We start from the raw sequence: 15,561 nt of genomic DNA, 5'->3' as shown, positions 1-15,561 counted from the left end.
TGAATCCGTGAATCAGTCCAATGGGCGTTAGGAAGCTCTTGGAGAATCTGGGGAAGAAATGAAGGACAAACCTGTTCACATCTTCTTACTCTTTCAGTAACTTGTTGTATAAACTTCTCAGATGGTGAGAATTTTTTCATAATACATTTTTTTTTCCAGAGCCTTATTTAATCCAAGATTTCCACTTCTAAAATTGTGGTCAGTTTTGTGACACACTTTCAATTTTGTCACTTAAATGCATTTCATTCTTTAGTTTTGCCTTAAAGAATGAATATAAACTATAATGCTCTGTACAAATAAGATCTTTAAAAAAATATTTTATTGATTTTTTTTACAGAGAGGAAGGGAGAGGGATAGAGAGTTAGAGGAATCGATGAGATGAGAGAGAAACCCGCCTGCACACCCCTCACTGGGGATGTGCCCGCAACCAAGGTACAAGCCCTTGACGGGAATCAAACATGGGACCTTTCAGTTCGCAGGCCGACGCTCTATGCATTGAGCCAAACCGGTTTCGGTTGTATGAATAAGATCTTTGATGCCAACATCTGTTTCTCACTAGTGGTTTTTTCAGTCCTTAGATAATTCTTTTTTTCCCCTCCAGACCAGGTAAATTTCCCCCCCCCCCTTTTCTCCATTATGATGACCTAACTCAGGACTGCAGACCAGAATCTTTGCTTTGCATGTGGAGTAGAGACCCCATCTTTTAATGCATCCACTAGCTATACTCTAGTAGTTCCTTGAAAATAATTCCCGTTTTGCAGGATGAAAGTTACAGGTGAGGTCACCAGCCTGCCAACAGGGAGCAGGGACAACTCTTATCCTCAATAAAGGGGACCTGGAAGTTGGTGATTGGGTCAGCAAATGAGATCTGGGGGTGACTAGGATTTTTTTAATTTTATTTTATTGCTTTTCACTTGTGGAATGGAGATTGTGTAGATGCAGCTTAGTGTGGTGCAAAGTGCTGAACACGGGGATGGACAGCCTGAAGTTCCAGGTCCTCTTCTGCTGCTCTCCAGCTCTAAGACCCCGAGGAAATTACCTAATCTCTCTGAACTTCACATTCATAACTCATGGCATGAGAACAATAATAGCTCCTAGGGTAATTCTGTGGATCAAGTATCTGTTGCTAAATAGCACACTATCTCAAACTGGGTGGCTTAAAACACCATGACTTATTTGCTTACAGTTTGAGCTGGGTTCAGCTGGCTAGTTATTCTGTTGGTCTTTCCTAAGGTCAGTGCTAGTCCCAATTTCCTTACATGGCAGTGACACTAATTCCAAGAAGGCAAGTCCCAAAATGCAAGTATTTACCAGGTTTCTGCTGTCACATTTGCTGAATGTGTTTTGTTGTTGTTTTTTCCCCCAAGCAAGTCACATGACCATGGCCAGGGTCGATGAGGGAGAGTACTATGCACAGTGTAGAGGCTTAAGGTGGGACTATTAGTGTAACAATCTACACATTCTGGCAGTCAAATTGACAGTGCATGGGAAATGGTTTTTTAAAAAGTGTTATTTCAGTCTAAGTTTTGTGTGGTGTACATGTATATATTATATGAGTGGTAGTGGTGAAGATGGGGAAAAGATATAAAAACCTCAATAAAAATTTATTCGTACCACTAGCCGGTTTGGCTCAGGGATAGAGTGTTGGTTTGTGTACTGAAGGGTCCTGGGTTCGATTCCAGTCAAGGCCATGTACCCTGGTTGCGGGCACATCCCCAGTAGGGAGTGTGCAGGAGGCAGCTGGTTGATGTTTCTCTCTCATAAATGTTTCTGGCTCTCTATCCTTTTCCCTTTCTCTGTGTAAAAATTCAATAAAATATATTAAAAAATTGATTCACAGATCTGAAAACAATTATTTAGAGTTATCCCTCATTTTCCATGATTAAATTAAAACTATTTCCTTTAGGTGGTCTCAGAGGTGTTAGCATGCTGGAATGTGGGTAATTTGATCAGCATGTGAAGCTTGGAGAAATGGAGTCAGCTACAGAGAATTGGCAATCCAAGGCTCAGTGTTTCAGGGTTATATCAAATGTATGAATAAATTAGTAATTAACCATAACCCGTAGGTGCATTCTAAGTGCGTTTAACTTGAAAGTCAGTAGGGTAGTGGCCAATGTCATGAGAGCTTGCCACACACCCTGACTGTGGATGGAGATTGTGAAGATGAGGATTCATCCGAGACAGACTGGTTGAAACTAGGAAGACATCATCCCTCCAGCCAGAGTGGATAAGGGGAAGGACAGGGACCCAAGAAGGCAGAAACCAAGGCAGATGGCTACTGCTCTGGACTAGACAAAAATACACAGGGAAAGAGGGCAAAAAGCATATAAAATTGGGATGCTGTGACTCAGGGCAGAGTCAGACAGGTGCAGAAAGTTTGCACATATGAGTAATTTTAAAACTGATCTGAAGGAAACTTGGGATGCAGAGAAAAGATGTGGAAGCCCAGCACATCTGTGTCCTGAGCTACTGGATCCCAGGTATAAAGACAGGCTGACCATGGGGCTGAAACTTTTAATTCCCTAAGTCAGGACCAGCTCAGGAATTGATGAGAAAGTGGCAGGCATCAGCGGGCCCAGAGGAAAAGCTGCAGAAGGCTGACACAAATACCCTATAGGCTGGTGGGTCTCACATGTCAGTGAACCCCAGAATTTTCTCGTTAAAAGTGCATATCCTGGACTCATCCCAGAGATTGTGACTCAGTACATCTGGCATGTGCCCAGGAATTGGCATTCAGGAAAGAGCTTTGTGCTGTCTAATATGGTAAATGTGTGGCTTTTAAAATTAAAGTTATTCAAAATAAAATAAAATTTTACTCATCTACTAACTACACTTCAAGTGCCGAATAGCCACATATAGCTAATGGCTACTGTGCTTAACAGTACAGAATTAGAACATTACCATCATTGCACAAAGTTCTACTGGACAGTGCTGGTTATGCCATCTACTCCATGCTCAATTTTCTTTGGACCACCTCTGGTTCTGCTAGGCCTTCCTCATTTTGTGCCCCATCTCGTGTTCCTAAGTACACTTCCTACTTCCCAGAAGAGCAATCCTGGCATGCTTGATGGTTCAGGACCATGGACAACAGCACATATGGTTATCCCTCTCCTCAACTAATTTTAGTCACTCTGTACTTAAGTCTAATCAAGGGAGAAGCCAAGAATGAGAGGCTAAAGTAAGGAATTCAAGCCATACTGAAAATTTCAGTCCTTAGACCCATCACTCAATGATAGTGACTGTGGCTTCTGATCAAATCGGCTCCTCTTCAGAAGTAAGGGGAAAGGAGTCATGAGCTGCTATTTAGACTGTACTACGAACAAGCACCATGCATATTGATGCAGTACAGTGAAATAGGAGACCAGCACAGGAAAAGTCAATCAGAATTACATTCTGAGCCCAAACCGGTTTGGTTCAGTGGACAGACCGTCGGCCTGCAGACTGAAAGGTCCCAGGTTCGATTCCTGTAAAGGGCGTGTACCTTGGTTGTGGGCACATTCCCAGTAGGGCGTGTGCAAGAGACAGCTAATTGATGTTTCTCTCTCATCGATGTTTCTAACACTTTATCCCTCTCTCTTCCTCTCTGTAAAAAATCAATAATATATATATATATTTAAAAAAGAATTACATTCTGAGCAGTTAATTACTTACGGTGAAATGATGGGAATGTAACTTAACCTTTCTGAATCTTAGTTTTCCAATCTGTAAAATGGCTATAATAATATTAATGTTATTAAGTGATAAAATATCTGTAATGTGCTTAGGCCTAGCACATAGGTATTCAATACATATTAGTTTTGTTTTCCCTCTTGGTAAGTTAAACTGTATACTTTCTAATGTGACAGGTTTCAACTTATGGTACAGAATCTCTGCATTCTGGGAGCAGTGTCTAAGTCTGGGATACAGATGAATTTCTGTTCAGATATTTTACTCATTAAATGAAAGTGGGTTGTCCATATTGTTATTGTTGACCTTTTCATTCTGGACACAAGTTTATTATCAGGTGCAGGTATTATGAATATTTTTTTCCAAGCCTGTGGCTTACTTTTTCACTTACCTAACAGTGATTTAAAAAAATATTTTCAAATTATTTTTATTGATTTCAGAGAGGAAAGGAGAGGGAGAGATAGAAACATCAATGATGACAGAGAATCATCGATTGCCTGCCTCCTGCACACCCCCCACTGGGGATTGAGTCTGCAACTCGGGCAAATGGCCTGACTAGAATCAAACCTGGGACTCTTCAGACTGCAGGCTGATGCTCTATCCACTGTCAAACCAGCCAGGAATACCTGACGGTAATTTTTGAAGAGCAAAAGTTTTTAATTTTGATAAAGTCCAATTTATCATTATTTTGTTTTAGAATTTGTGTTTTTATGCCTTATTAAAAATTATTTGCCTAACCCAGGCTCACTAAGATTTTCTCTTGTGTTTTCCTCTAGAAGTTTTATAGTTTTAGTGTTTACATTTAGATCTAGAATCCATTTGGAGCTATTACTTGTATATTATATGAAATAAGGGATCAGATTCATTTTATTTTAGCACTAGAGACCCAGTGCATGGATTCGTGCACCAGTGGGGTTCTTGGACCTGGCCTGTGGGGATCAAGCTGAAACAAGCTCTCTGACATCTCTGGGGGGGTCCTGGATTGTGAGAGGGTGGTTCTCAGGTGATGCACCCCAGAATCAGGCTTCCTCCCCTCTGGTTCTGGGTGCACCACTTGAGAACTGCAGGTGCCAAGTCACCACAGCTTGGCAGCTCCTGCATTGAGCACCTGCTCCCTGGTGGTCAGTGCACATCATAGCTACTGGCTGATCAGCCAGTTGTTTGGGCTTTTATATATATACTAAAGGCCCAGTGCATGAAATCATGCACAGGTAGGGTCCCTAGGCCTAGCCTGCGATCAGGGCCATTTTCTGCCTGCTTGCCAGTCCCCAATCCTGCCCCACCTTCACCCAGTTCTTTGTGGTTCCCCATTTGCCATTTGGTGATCAGAGCCTGTGGGCCAGGGGAAGGGACCAAGAGGTCAGCTGTTTTGCTTGCTCATTAGTCCCCAGTCCCACCCCATTGCCACCTACCCTGGTTTCCCATTTGCCATCCGGCAATAGGAGCATTCGGGCCAGGGTAGGGGGGAGGGACTGAGAGGTGGTCAATGCACCTCATAGTGTCTGGTCAAGCAGTCATTATGGTCATTACACTGTTATGGGCTTTTATTATATAAGATGGTGTGCAGTTTTTACAGCATCATTTTTTAAAAGACTATCATTTCCCTATTTGATTGTCTTGGCAACTTTGATTAAAATCAATTAGCCATGTATGTGTGAGTCTGCTTCTGAATTCTTCATTCTCTTTCATTGTCTGTCTTTATTGTCTACATTGTCATATCTGTCTTTAGTCAATACCACACTAGCTTTACAGTGAATTACATGAATATTCAGAAAAAATCTTGCCAGCATCTAGCATTTTTATTGAAATTGCATTAAATCTATAAATCAATTTGGGAGCAATGACAGTCATCTTAAAGACTGTCATCACCAACTTGCTGCTGTAATTCTACTATCTTGTTTTAAAATGGAAGAGAATGACTGGGGAGTCTGTCTAAATTTCATATCTGTACTTGGTATATCTTGACAAAGTGCTAATGAGCCTCTAGTTTTCCTTAATAAGACAGGTGGAGTGTCTTCAGAAGTTTATAAGGGCAGCTGCCAAAATTTGTATGTATGCAAATGTTATTCAATCATGAATTCTAAAATATTTATTAAGGGCATACTATGTGCCAGGTGCTGGGCTATAGTATTTAACAAAGCAGATAAACATCCCTGCTCTACTATAAAAGAGCCAAACTCCTAACTTAGTGGAGAATCACCAGTCTGTAGGATTGATGAGAAGCAGAACCTTAAAATTTATTCTACCTCTTTTTTTAAAAAATATATTTTATTGATATTTTACAGAGAGGAAGAAGGGAGAGAGATAGAGAGCTAGAAACGTCGATGAGAGAGAAACATCTACCAGCTGCCTCTTGCACACCCCCTACTGGGGATGTGCCCGCAACCAATGTACATGCCCTTGACCGGAATCAAACCTGGGAGCTTTCAGTCCGCAGTCTACCACTGAGCCAAACCGGTTTCGGCTTATTCTACCTCTTAATCTAGTATTATATTTTCTAAAAATTTATCTTTAAAAAAATCAGAGATGTTGTAAAAAAAATTATGCAAAAATGTTCATTGCAGCACTGATGATAGCAAATTCCAGAAAGAAAGAAAAAAACAACCCTACATATTTACTGACAGGGGAATGATACATACATTTATAATAATAAAAAATGGAAATTGTAGAGGACCACAGTATGATTTAAAGTGCCAAGTCATCCCTGCTGGTGTGGCTCAGTGGTTGAGCTTTGACTTATGAACCAGGAGGTCACTATTTAATTCTCTCTCATCATTGATGTTTCTATATTTCTCTCCTCCTTTTCCCTTCCACCCTAAAATTAAAAAAAAAGATTTTTTAAAAAGCCAAATCATTTTCTATTAGATTAAGCCAGGTTATGTCTACCAGCAGTATTTGATAGTATTCATCTATCTTCATCTTGCTGTAGTGAGTAATTTGAAAAACAAACAAAAGTCTTGCCTGGCTGCCATGGCTCAGTGGTTGAGCGTCTACCTGTGAATCAGGAGTTCATGGTTTGATTCCTGGTCGGGGCAAATGCCTGGGTCGTGGGCTCAGTCCCCAGTGTGGGGCATGTAGGAGGCCAGTGATCGGTGATTCTCTCATCATTGATGTTTCTGTCTCTCTGTTCCTCTCCCTTCCTCTCTGAAATCCATTTTAAAAAAGAAAAAAAAGAAAAAGAGTCTTAAATGTGTGTGTGTGGGCTATGTAATTATTCAAAACGGTCTCTATTGTTGGCAACAGTGGTACCTCATTTTCATTTATAATTTGTTGATTAGTAGTTACAGAATATTTGCTCATCTCTTTTTGTATTTTTTTTTTGTGAACTGTTTTTTGTTTTTTGTTTTAAATTGGATAAATTTTCTGAGTTTGATTTGTTGAGAAGGCACCTGGTTAGGGAATTTTAAATTATTTTATTGAGAAATCTATGTATTGTGCTACAATGTAGCTTATGGCAGCTATTTTAAAATTTAAACTATTCTTTAGGTTTATTGGGAAAGTCGGTAACTTAACAGTACTTAAAATTGGAAAAATCTTACACCCAACTAATTTGAGCAATTAAGTATTCATCATTCTTTTCCCATATTTCTTTGCTGTTTAAAAAGCTTATTTGGGCCCTACCTGGTTTGGTTCAGTGGGTAGAGCATTGGCCTGTGGACTGAAGGGTCCTGGGCTCAATTTCAGTTAAGGACACATACCCAGATCCCCAGTAGGGAGCATGCAGGAGGCAGCCAATCAGTGATTCTCTCTCATTATTGATGTCTCTATCTCTTTCTCTCTCTCCCTTCCTCTTTGAAATCAATTAAAAATATGTACATATATTTAAAATAAAAAGCTGATTAGGTAGTACATAACTTATTGTGCTGTTAATATTGCTTATTGTTTTAGATATTTAAAAATATGTATTTCTTGCATATTTGAGCACTATATATTTTACTGCTCCATTCTTCCTGTTTTTGGAAGCATCTGCTTCTATAACTTTTGACATTAAAATTTCCATTTCGCCAAAACCAGTTTGGCTCAGTGGATAGAGCATCAGCCTGCGGACTGAAAGGTCCCAGGGACTGAAAGGTCCCAGGTTTGATTCCCGTCAAGGGCATTACTTTGGTTTTGGGCACATCCCCAGTAGGGGGTGTGCAGGAGGCAGCTGATCAATGTTTTTCCCTAATCGATGTTTCTAACTCTCTATCCCTCTCTCTTTCTCTCTGTGAAAGATCAATAAAATATATTTAAAAAATACTTTAAAATTTTCGTTTGGGAAATAAAAAAATAAAACTAATGTTAGGGCCAAAACAAAAATGTACACTAAGAAATGGAAAGCATTCACCATCTGCCACTAAATTGCTTTCCTAAAATATAATAACAAGATGTAGAAACATGCTACATCACTGTGTTCAAGCACATGCAAAGCGCTGGGAGACAGCAGGACACGCATAGAAGACAGGAAAGATGGCTGGCAGGGAGGTGGGTGTTAGTGTTAAAGAAAGGAGAGGGAAAGCTGAGTAGACAAGGTGGGACCAGATCACAGGGACTGCAGGCACCGTGCTGAGGAGTTCGAAATTCTTTCTGAGGATAATTGGTGGTAAAGAAGGATACAGTATAGAAAAACGACATGGTGAGAATAATACAAAAACCTGTGTTGATAGTCTTGAGTCTATTCATAGCCAGGCTGTAAAGGAAGGCTCCTCATCTTCGTGTTTAAGGTACTCCTCTCCCTCCAGGCCACTTAGGTTTGCTCCAATGAGTTTGACCAAAGCAAACAAAATCATACCATCAACACGCAAGCAGAAGGAGACTTAACACTTTTAGCAAAAATATTAGAGGCCAGCAGAGATGGGTTAGAGTTTGTGGTGGCTTCAGTGAACTGTCCATATCTGGGCCTTCACCATTCCAGCTGTGTCACAGCTGCATGACCCTCAGTGGATTGGCACCCACTCTTAGTGTTTATCCAAGGAAGGACTCAGAAGAGCCCTCTGATGCAGTGATGACAGGTGTGATTGTGAGTTTCTTTGGATCAATAAAATTAGGATCTGTAGCGCTAGAGGACTGTCACTTAAAAGAACAAAAGACTTCATCCATGTGTAAAATTGCCCCTTGAAAAGCAAGCATGGAGGGACCACCAAAGTCCAGTGTAGTTCAGGCAGCAGGGAAAAGTCCAGGATGAGCTATTCCTTGCTGCACAATTAGCAGCTTCTCTGTGAACAGGAGGGAGAGAGTCAAGATGAAAGACTGGAGGGATATAGGTGATCTTGCTGTTTGTGCTTGGCTGAGGTATTTTTTAGTATTTCACTGGACTGAGAACCAGGGCCATTTCCCTGGTTTCAAAAGGACACACTTAAACAAGATGGAATATATGCTCGAAAGATAAGCATTTGAGTGTATGTGAATGCTATTCAATCATTCATTCGATGAATATTCATTATATACAGTATGTCCCAGGTACTGCTTTAGGATTGCAGTATTTAATAAAACAGATAAAAACCTCTGTTTTATTAAAAGCCTATATTTCAGGTCCTATGTGCATTAAAAGCTTTGTACAGGAGACACAATTACATAGGATTAGTTAAAAGAAGGAAGAGAGAGAGAGGGGAAAAAAAGAATCCAGTGGTACAATTTACCAGCTTCTATTCCTGATTGCCAACTCTCTTAGCTCTATACTTTCTGTCTGTATAGTGTCACAATTCTTGCATCTTCCTATGTAGAGGATACATGATTTGACTAAGCTGTGAACACTTGGGGGGTAGGTTTTGCTTAAAATATTTTAATCACGTGAATCCTGTGATCAGTACGGCTTCCAGCATGTCTTTGCACACCGTGCTAGCAGTTCCCGGATTTTGCTGCACATCAGTCGCTCCTGACTGATGCTTGGCTCCCACTTGCAGCCATGTGGCTCCATAGGAATGAGATGCAGTATGAATTCTGCAGACAATCTTCATGTGCAGCAAATTGGGCACCTCTGCACTATGTCAGTATCTCAGGACTCTGCTTCAGCCACTCCCCACCCATGCAAGTCACCTATACCAGGAGTAAGAGATATTCTAATGACATCATTTAAGCAATTTTTACTACAATTTTTACAAATTCTTAACTTTATCTAATGCTGTTATTCTTAGCTCCAGGCTAAGTGCTTTTTTAATTTTTTATTTATTATTTTTTTAAAGACCTTAACCAACTGGTGTGGCCCTGCCTCCTCCTCCTCCTCCTCCTCCTCCTCCTCCTTCTTCTTCTTCTTCTTCTTCTTCTTCTTCTTCTTCTTCTTCTTCTTCTTCTTTTTAAAAAATATATTTTATTGATTTTACACAGAGAGGAATTGAGAGGAACAGAGAGTTAGAAACATCGATGGGAGAGAAACATCGACCAGCTGCCTCCTGCACACCCCCTACTGGGGATGTGCCCGCAACCAAGGTACATGCCCTTGATCGGAATCGAACCCGGGACCCTTCAGTCCGCTCTACCCACTGGGCCAAACCGGTCTCAGCTAGTGCTTTCTTTTTCTTTTTGGCATTAATATCTTTTACATATTTTTGTAACTTTATCTCTACACTCTGTCATCTCTTGGCAGGTTCTGCATATTTAATTTTTTGCTCTTTTAAAAAAAAATTTTTTTTTATGAATGAATCCCCAAAGGCTCCTATTTACATGCTTTGCTAGACCTACTGTTCACAGGTTTCTTGTGTCCCAAGTTGGAATGTTACATGGGACTAGACAGTCTCGGCTGAGTAGGGAGGAAAGGCAATCTTGCTTGGATGCCTCACTCAAATCAACACTGACCGGTTTTCACTTACTTCATTGGAAATTGATCTCTAATTTGTTTCCCATTATTATTCCAAGATCTCTTCCCATTTCTCTGCTGCTGTTCCTCCTTGTCATTTGTTTCTTTCCAGGCTTCTCTATTATTAAATAGCTATGCAGAAAAGAATTTCCCCAGAGGTATTAGATTAAACATTTGCAAGATTTAAAAATGTCCTCGTTTATTAATGAAGTGTGTGGGCAGTGTGATGGAATTGGGTTGGCCTGTTTTTGTAACCCTCCCTATACTTTGCCAAGATACTATTTGAAATATGACTTAATATGCCTCGAATCCCTTTTGGAAACTGTTAATAAATGAAATAACATCAGAACCAAAACAACAATAGCCCACATCACAATGGCCTTAAATGAATAGGTTTACAACTTATTTTTTCCACACACAATTCGACATAATGCCTGCCTTTATTTTACTCACTTTTTTCCTGATTATAAGAATAAAATGTGATAATTAAGAGAAAATTTGAAATTACAGAATATTTTTTTAAATTGATAGGGAAATCACCTATAATTATTCTGACACAACCACTGCCATATTTTATTCTATTTCTTCTTAGTCCTTTTCCCTTTTTATTGAGTTTGGTCTTCAAGCTTTTATGAAACAGATTTTAAAACTATATATATATAAAAAAGAAAGGCTAGCACAAGGAATACCTATATACCTACTCATCATAGAAGAAATGCTTATTGATAATGGTGATTTCATGATATTCTGACTTTTTGTAGTAGCCTTAAAGTGATTAGGCTTATGTCTAACGGGAGGCTCACTTAGGTCTGTTCCTCCCATGAGAAGTTTCCATCATTTTGTGTTTGAAATATGAGATTGAGGAAGGTTGTGAATGAACCACGTTCCACATGGTTCAGTGTTCGGGCTCTGGAAGAGGGGCCACATGCAAATAAAAGTGATGAGACAAGAAATAATAATTTGGAAATATTAGGGGACCAGGCGAATGCCCGGCTCAAGAGGAGGGACTCTGCTTGGGCACTGGCTTTGCCATCCTTTTATTCAATTGGGGATACACCTATAGCCCTTAGGCAGGCAGCTTCCAGTAACAGGCAGACTATCTGATCAGTAAGGATTGACATGACTGTCTGGGAGGGAAGTTGCTTCAGCTACCCTTGTCTGGGCTAAACAATGGGTATACAGCCCTGACCTTTGCCAGAGCTCAAGAGTCACCAGCCTGCCGAAACCGGTTTGGTTCAGTGGATAGAGAGTCAGCCTGTGGACTGAAAGGTCCCAGGTTCGATTCCGGTCAAGGGCATGTACCTTGGTTGCGGGCATGTCCCCAGTAGGGGTGTGCAAGAGGCCGCTGATGGATGATTCTCTCTCATCAATGTTTCTAACTTTCTTTTTTTTAAAAAAAATATATATTTTATTGATTTTTTAACAGAGAGGAAGAGAGAGGAATAGAGAGCTAGAAACATCGATGAGAGAGAAACATCGACCAGCTGCCTCCTGCACAACCCCCACCGGGAACGTGCCCGCAACCAAAGTACATGCCCTTGACCGGAATCGAACCTGGGACCCTTCAGTCCGCAGACCGACGCTCTACCACTGAGCCAAACCGGTTTCGGCCGATGTTTCTAACTTTCTATCCTTCTTCCTTCTTCTCTGTAAAAAATCAATAAAATATATTAAAAAAAAAAAAAAAAAGAAAGAAAAAAAAGAGTCACCAGCCTTCTGGGCTCCTTGTCCACACCTCTCCGCTAGTGAAGAAATGGGCGGCTTCCCGCAGAGGGTGCTGGCAATGTGCTTCCTAAATTACCCCCAGGCCCTGGATTAGACACTGTAGCGTGGTGCTGTGATTGCTTCTTTTAGCACAAAATCCACCGTATGTTCTATCCTATGCTGCCGAGAGGTCTTAGGTATGGTCCAGTTGGTGAGTAATGTGGCTGGATGAGCCTCTCCAGAGTGTAGCAGTGTCTTCTCTTGCGAAGATTCCCTTGACACATGAGTCTGCACATGAGAAGTAAACATTTATCTTGGGACAGCCATGTGAGGGAACATAAAACCTTTATCACCTACAGTGATTATTATTTATTTGGTATTGCTAGGTGTCAATAATGCCTCCCAAACAGCTGCTTTATAATGGCTTATTTTCATAAATCGACAGCTTATCAATGACAAACTTGTTCTCTGAACATTCTCCGGTTTTATTTCATTTAAATTAAAGTTGATATTTAATTGATTAAATAGATATTTAATCTATTCTTTCTTATTGAATAGATTATAAGTATTAATGTTCACAGTGAAAAAAAATTTTTTTTTTTTTAGTTTGAAACACTTTATATTCAGAAATGTTTAGACCTGGAAGTATGATTTGTTTTTTATACAAACACTAGCAGATGTACAGAATTATTCTTCTCTATGAGCAAATCATATCTCTTGCTTAGACCACAGAAAAAATTGGGAATTGTATATTTTTCTTTTTTATTGTTTTAAAATGGGAGAAAATTTCCTTAATAGACTATCAACATAGAGGACAGGAATCATGTTTTATTAATAAAACTGAATCTCTAGAATCCATATAGTATATAATTGGTATTCAACAAATTTTTCTTGAGTCTAAGAATGAGTTTTTCTCTGTTGCTATTGGTAGGGACTAATCAAAGGACAAATAAAGTAGTTCTACTAGTCTGAATAACATAACGCCCTTTGTTCTAGTAATAACTCCTTTAACCAAAAATAAAGCACTACTTTCATCTCTATTTTTTGGGCCAACAAGGTGGATATTGTTGTTTTTCTGTTCAAGGTATTTTTCACAAAAATCATAAACACTAACCATGAAAAAACATATCAAAGTTAATGAATTAAAGTGCCTTTAGTCCTTTATAAATGTTAGTCCATTCACCATTATAATATCCTTATAAAATAAGTATTACTATCTTCTGCATAGAGGTGGGTAAATTGAGGAGCCATGTCTGTAGTGAATGTGTTGAGTCATTTAGTGCCATAAGAGTTTCCTCTTTTTAATTAATTAGTTAATTAATTAATTAAGTTAGTTAATCCTCACCTAAGGATATTTTTTCTATTGATTTTTAGAGACAGTGGAGAGGAGGGAGACACAGAAAGAAAAACATCATTGTGAGAAAGATACATTGATTGGTTGCCTTCCCACACACGCCCCCATCACTCCCACTGTCAGCTGGGATCTGGCCTGCAACTGAGGTGCCCTTGAAAAGAATCAAATCCATGGCCTTCCGCCTGTGGGCCAACACTCCATCCACTGAGCCAATGGGCAAGAGTTTTCTCATTTTTTAAAAAATATTTTAAAATTGATTTTTAGAAAGAGAGGAAGGGAGAGGGATAGTGAGACAGGAACACTGAAGAGAGGAACAGCATGTTCCCTGACTGGGAATTGAACTGGGTCGACACTCAACTGCTGAGCCACACTGGCTGGGCAGTTATTTATTTATTTATTTATTTATTTATTTATTTATTTATTTATTTATTTATATTTTTTAATTATTATGTTAGGTACACAGAATCCATCTGTCCTTTTGATGGAATACTATTTTCCATTATTATTAATTGTAGTTAGTACAACATAATTTCTTAATTCTTGAAAATATAATAAGACATTTAAAAAAGAGAATAAAGCATCCTCTATTGGACAAAGGTTTTTAATTAGCAGAGCAAAAAACAGTGAAATGAATTGCAATCCTTCCTGTATTTGTACTTAACTACTGTCCACTTCCCCCCCCCCCCCCCCCCCCCCCCCCCGTTACTTCAAATTCCCACCCTAGTGGCCTAGAACTATTACTTGTGTTCCCTTGTCTTGTTATCCTAGGATTGACCTCCCTACACATATGTTCCCGTTGACTTGTCTAACTCCTAGAAGTTGTTCTGGAATTGTCTTTCACCCGTTTCACAAACTCCATCTGTTCCTCATCCTTCCAATACTCCATTTACCCTGTGAACCTAAGTGTCTCTCCATAACTACGTGAACCCCTGTATAGCCACCCATCTATTTGATCCCTGTGGCAGAATCCCGCTCTGTCCCCACAATGGCTTGAGGGGAGCGTGTGCCAGTCATTTCTGGTGGGAAGCTGTACAGGCTGAACAGATGGTTGAAGTACTAGGGGAATGTTTAGCTTTTATGTCCTTCTAGGATTTTTATTTTTTACCACCAACCTCTAATCCCATCCTAGAAACTCCTTCAGTGGAGAAACTCCCCCCAGGCCTGGTTAAAAACCTCTCGAACCAAACGGCTGAAAAAGATGGTAAGCTGAAAAAAGGCATGCCGTATTTAAGTAAAGGTGTGTATGTAACAGAGACAATGTGACAAGGACAAGCCCTAGGCTCAGTTCTGAAGATAGATTTTAATTCATTTGAATTATACTCTTTCTGTGCCCTTCTTTAGTTATTTCATACTACCTGGGGCGGTTGAGTCAGGACAGAAAACAATAAAAGTAATTATTATAAAATTTCATGGTCTCACTATCACACTATTTTATAACCCTGTGATGTAGCTGATACTCCCATCTTATAGCTGATTAAAGTGGAGTTCAATGAAGTTAAGTGATTCATAGAAGCAGTAAGTGGCAGAAATTAAACTTAATCCAGGCATTTTGACTCTTAACTCTGTGCCTCCTTTACTAAACCATCATGCAAAGATAATATCACAGTATAAGGGAGATGACAGAAATGAACATAAGAAAAAAGACCTTATTTGAGATTTTAAAAAGTTAATCTAACGACATTACACACACTCATTATTTGGGCAGGAAATTGTAGAGAAATAGAATGCCAATCTTTCTTCTAGCTCAGTAGTTTGGTACAAGTCAATCCTCCAAAAGGCGATGCTTCATTGAATTCAGAAACGACAACTACAACAATAATAAGAATGGAGGCCCATAAAATTCACAGGAAGTACCTAAAGGATATCTAAACGAAAAACACTTAAAAATGAAAACAATAGATCTATCTTGAGGAAAACACATCTAAGGATGAAAGTGGGGAAAATAAAAAAAAATTCAATCTCAGTTGCTGCAATATAAACCGAGGAGCTAAAATATGAATCCCTTTTCATTACAACGTAACTGCCATTCAACCAAAGAGAGTAACAGCCCATGGAACCGAGGACC

Source organism: Pipistrellus kuhlii, unplaced genomic scaffold (genome assembly GCF_014108245.1).
Source record: "Pipistrellus kuhlii isolate mPipKuh1 unplaced genomic scaffold, mPipKuh1.p scaffold_m20_p_10, whole genome shotgun sequence".
In the NCBI taxonomy this organism is placed as follows: domain Eukaryota; kingdom Metazoa; phylum Chordata; class Mammalia; order Chiroptera; family Vespertilionidae; genus Pipistrellus; species Pipistrellus kuhlii.
Note: the sequence above shows the minus strand (reverse complement) of the source record.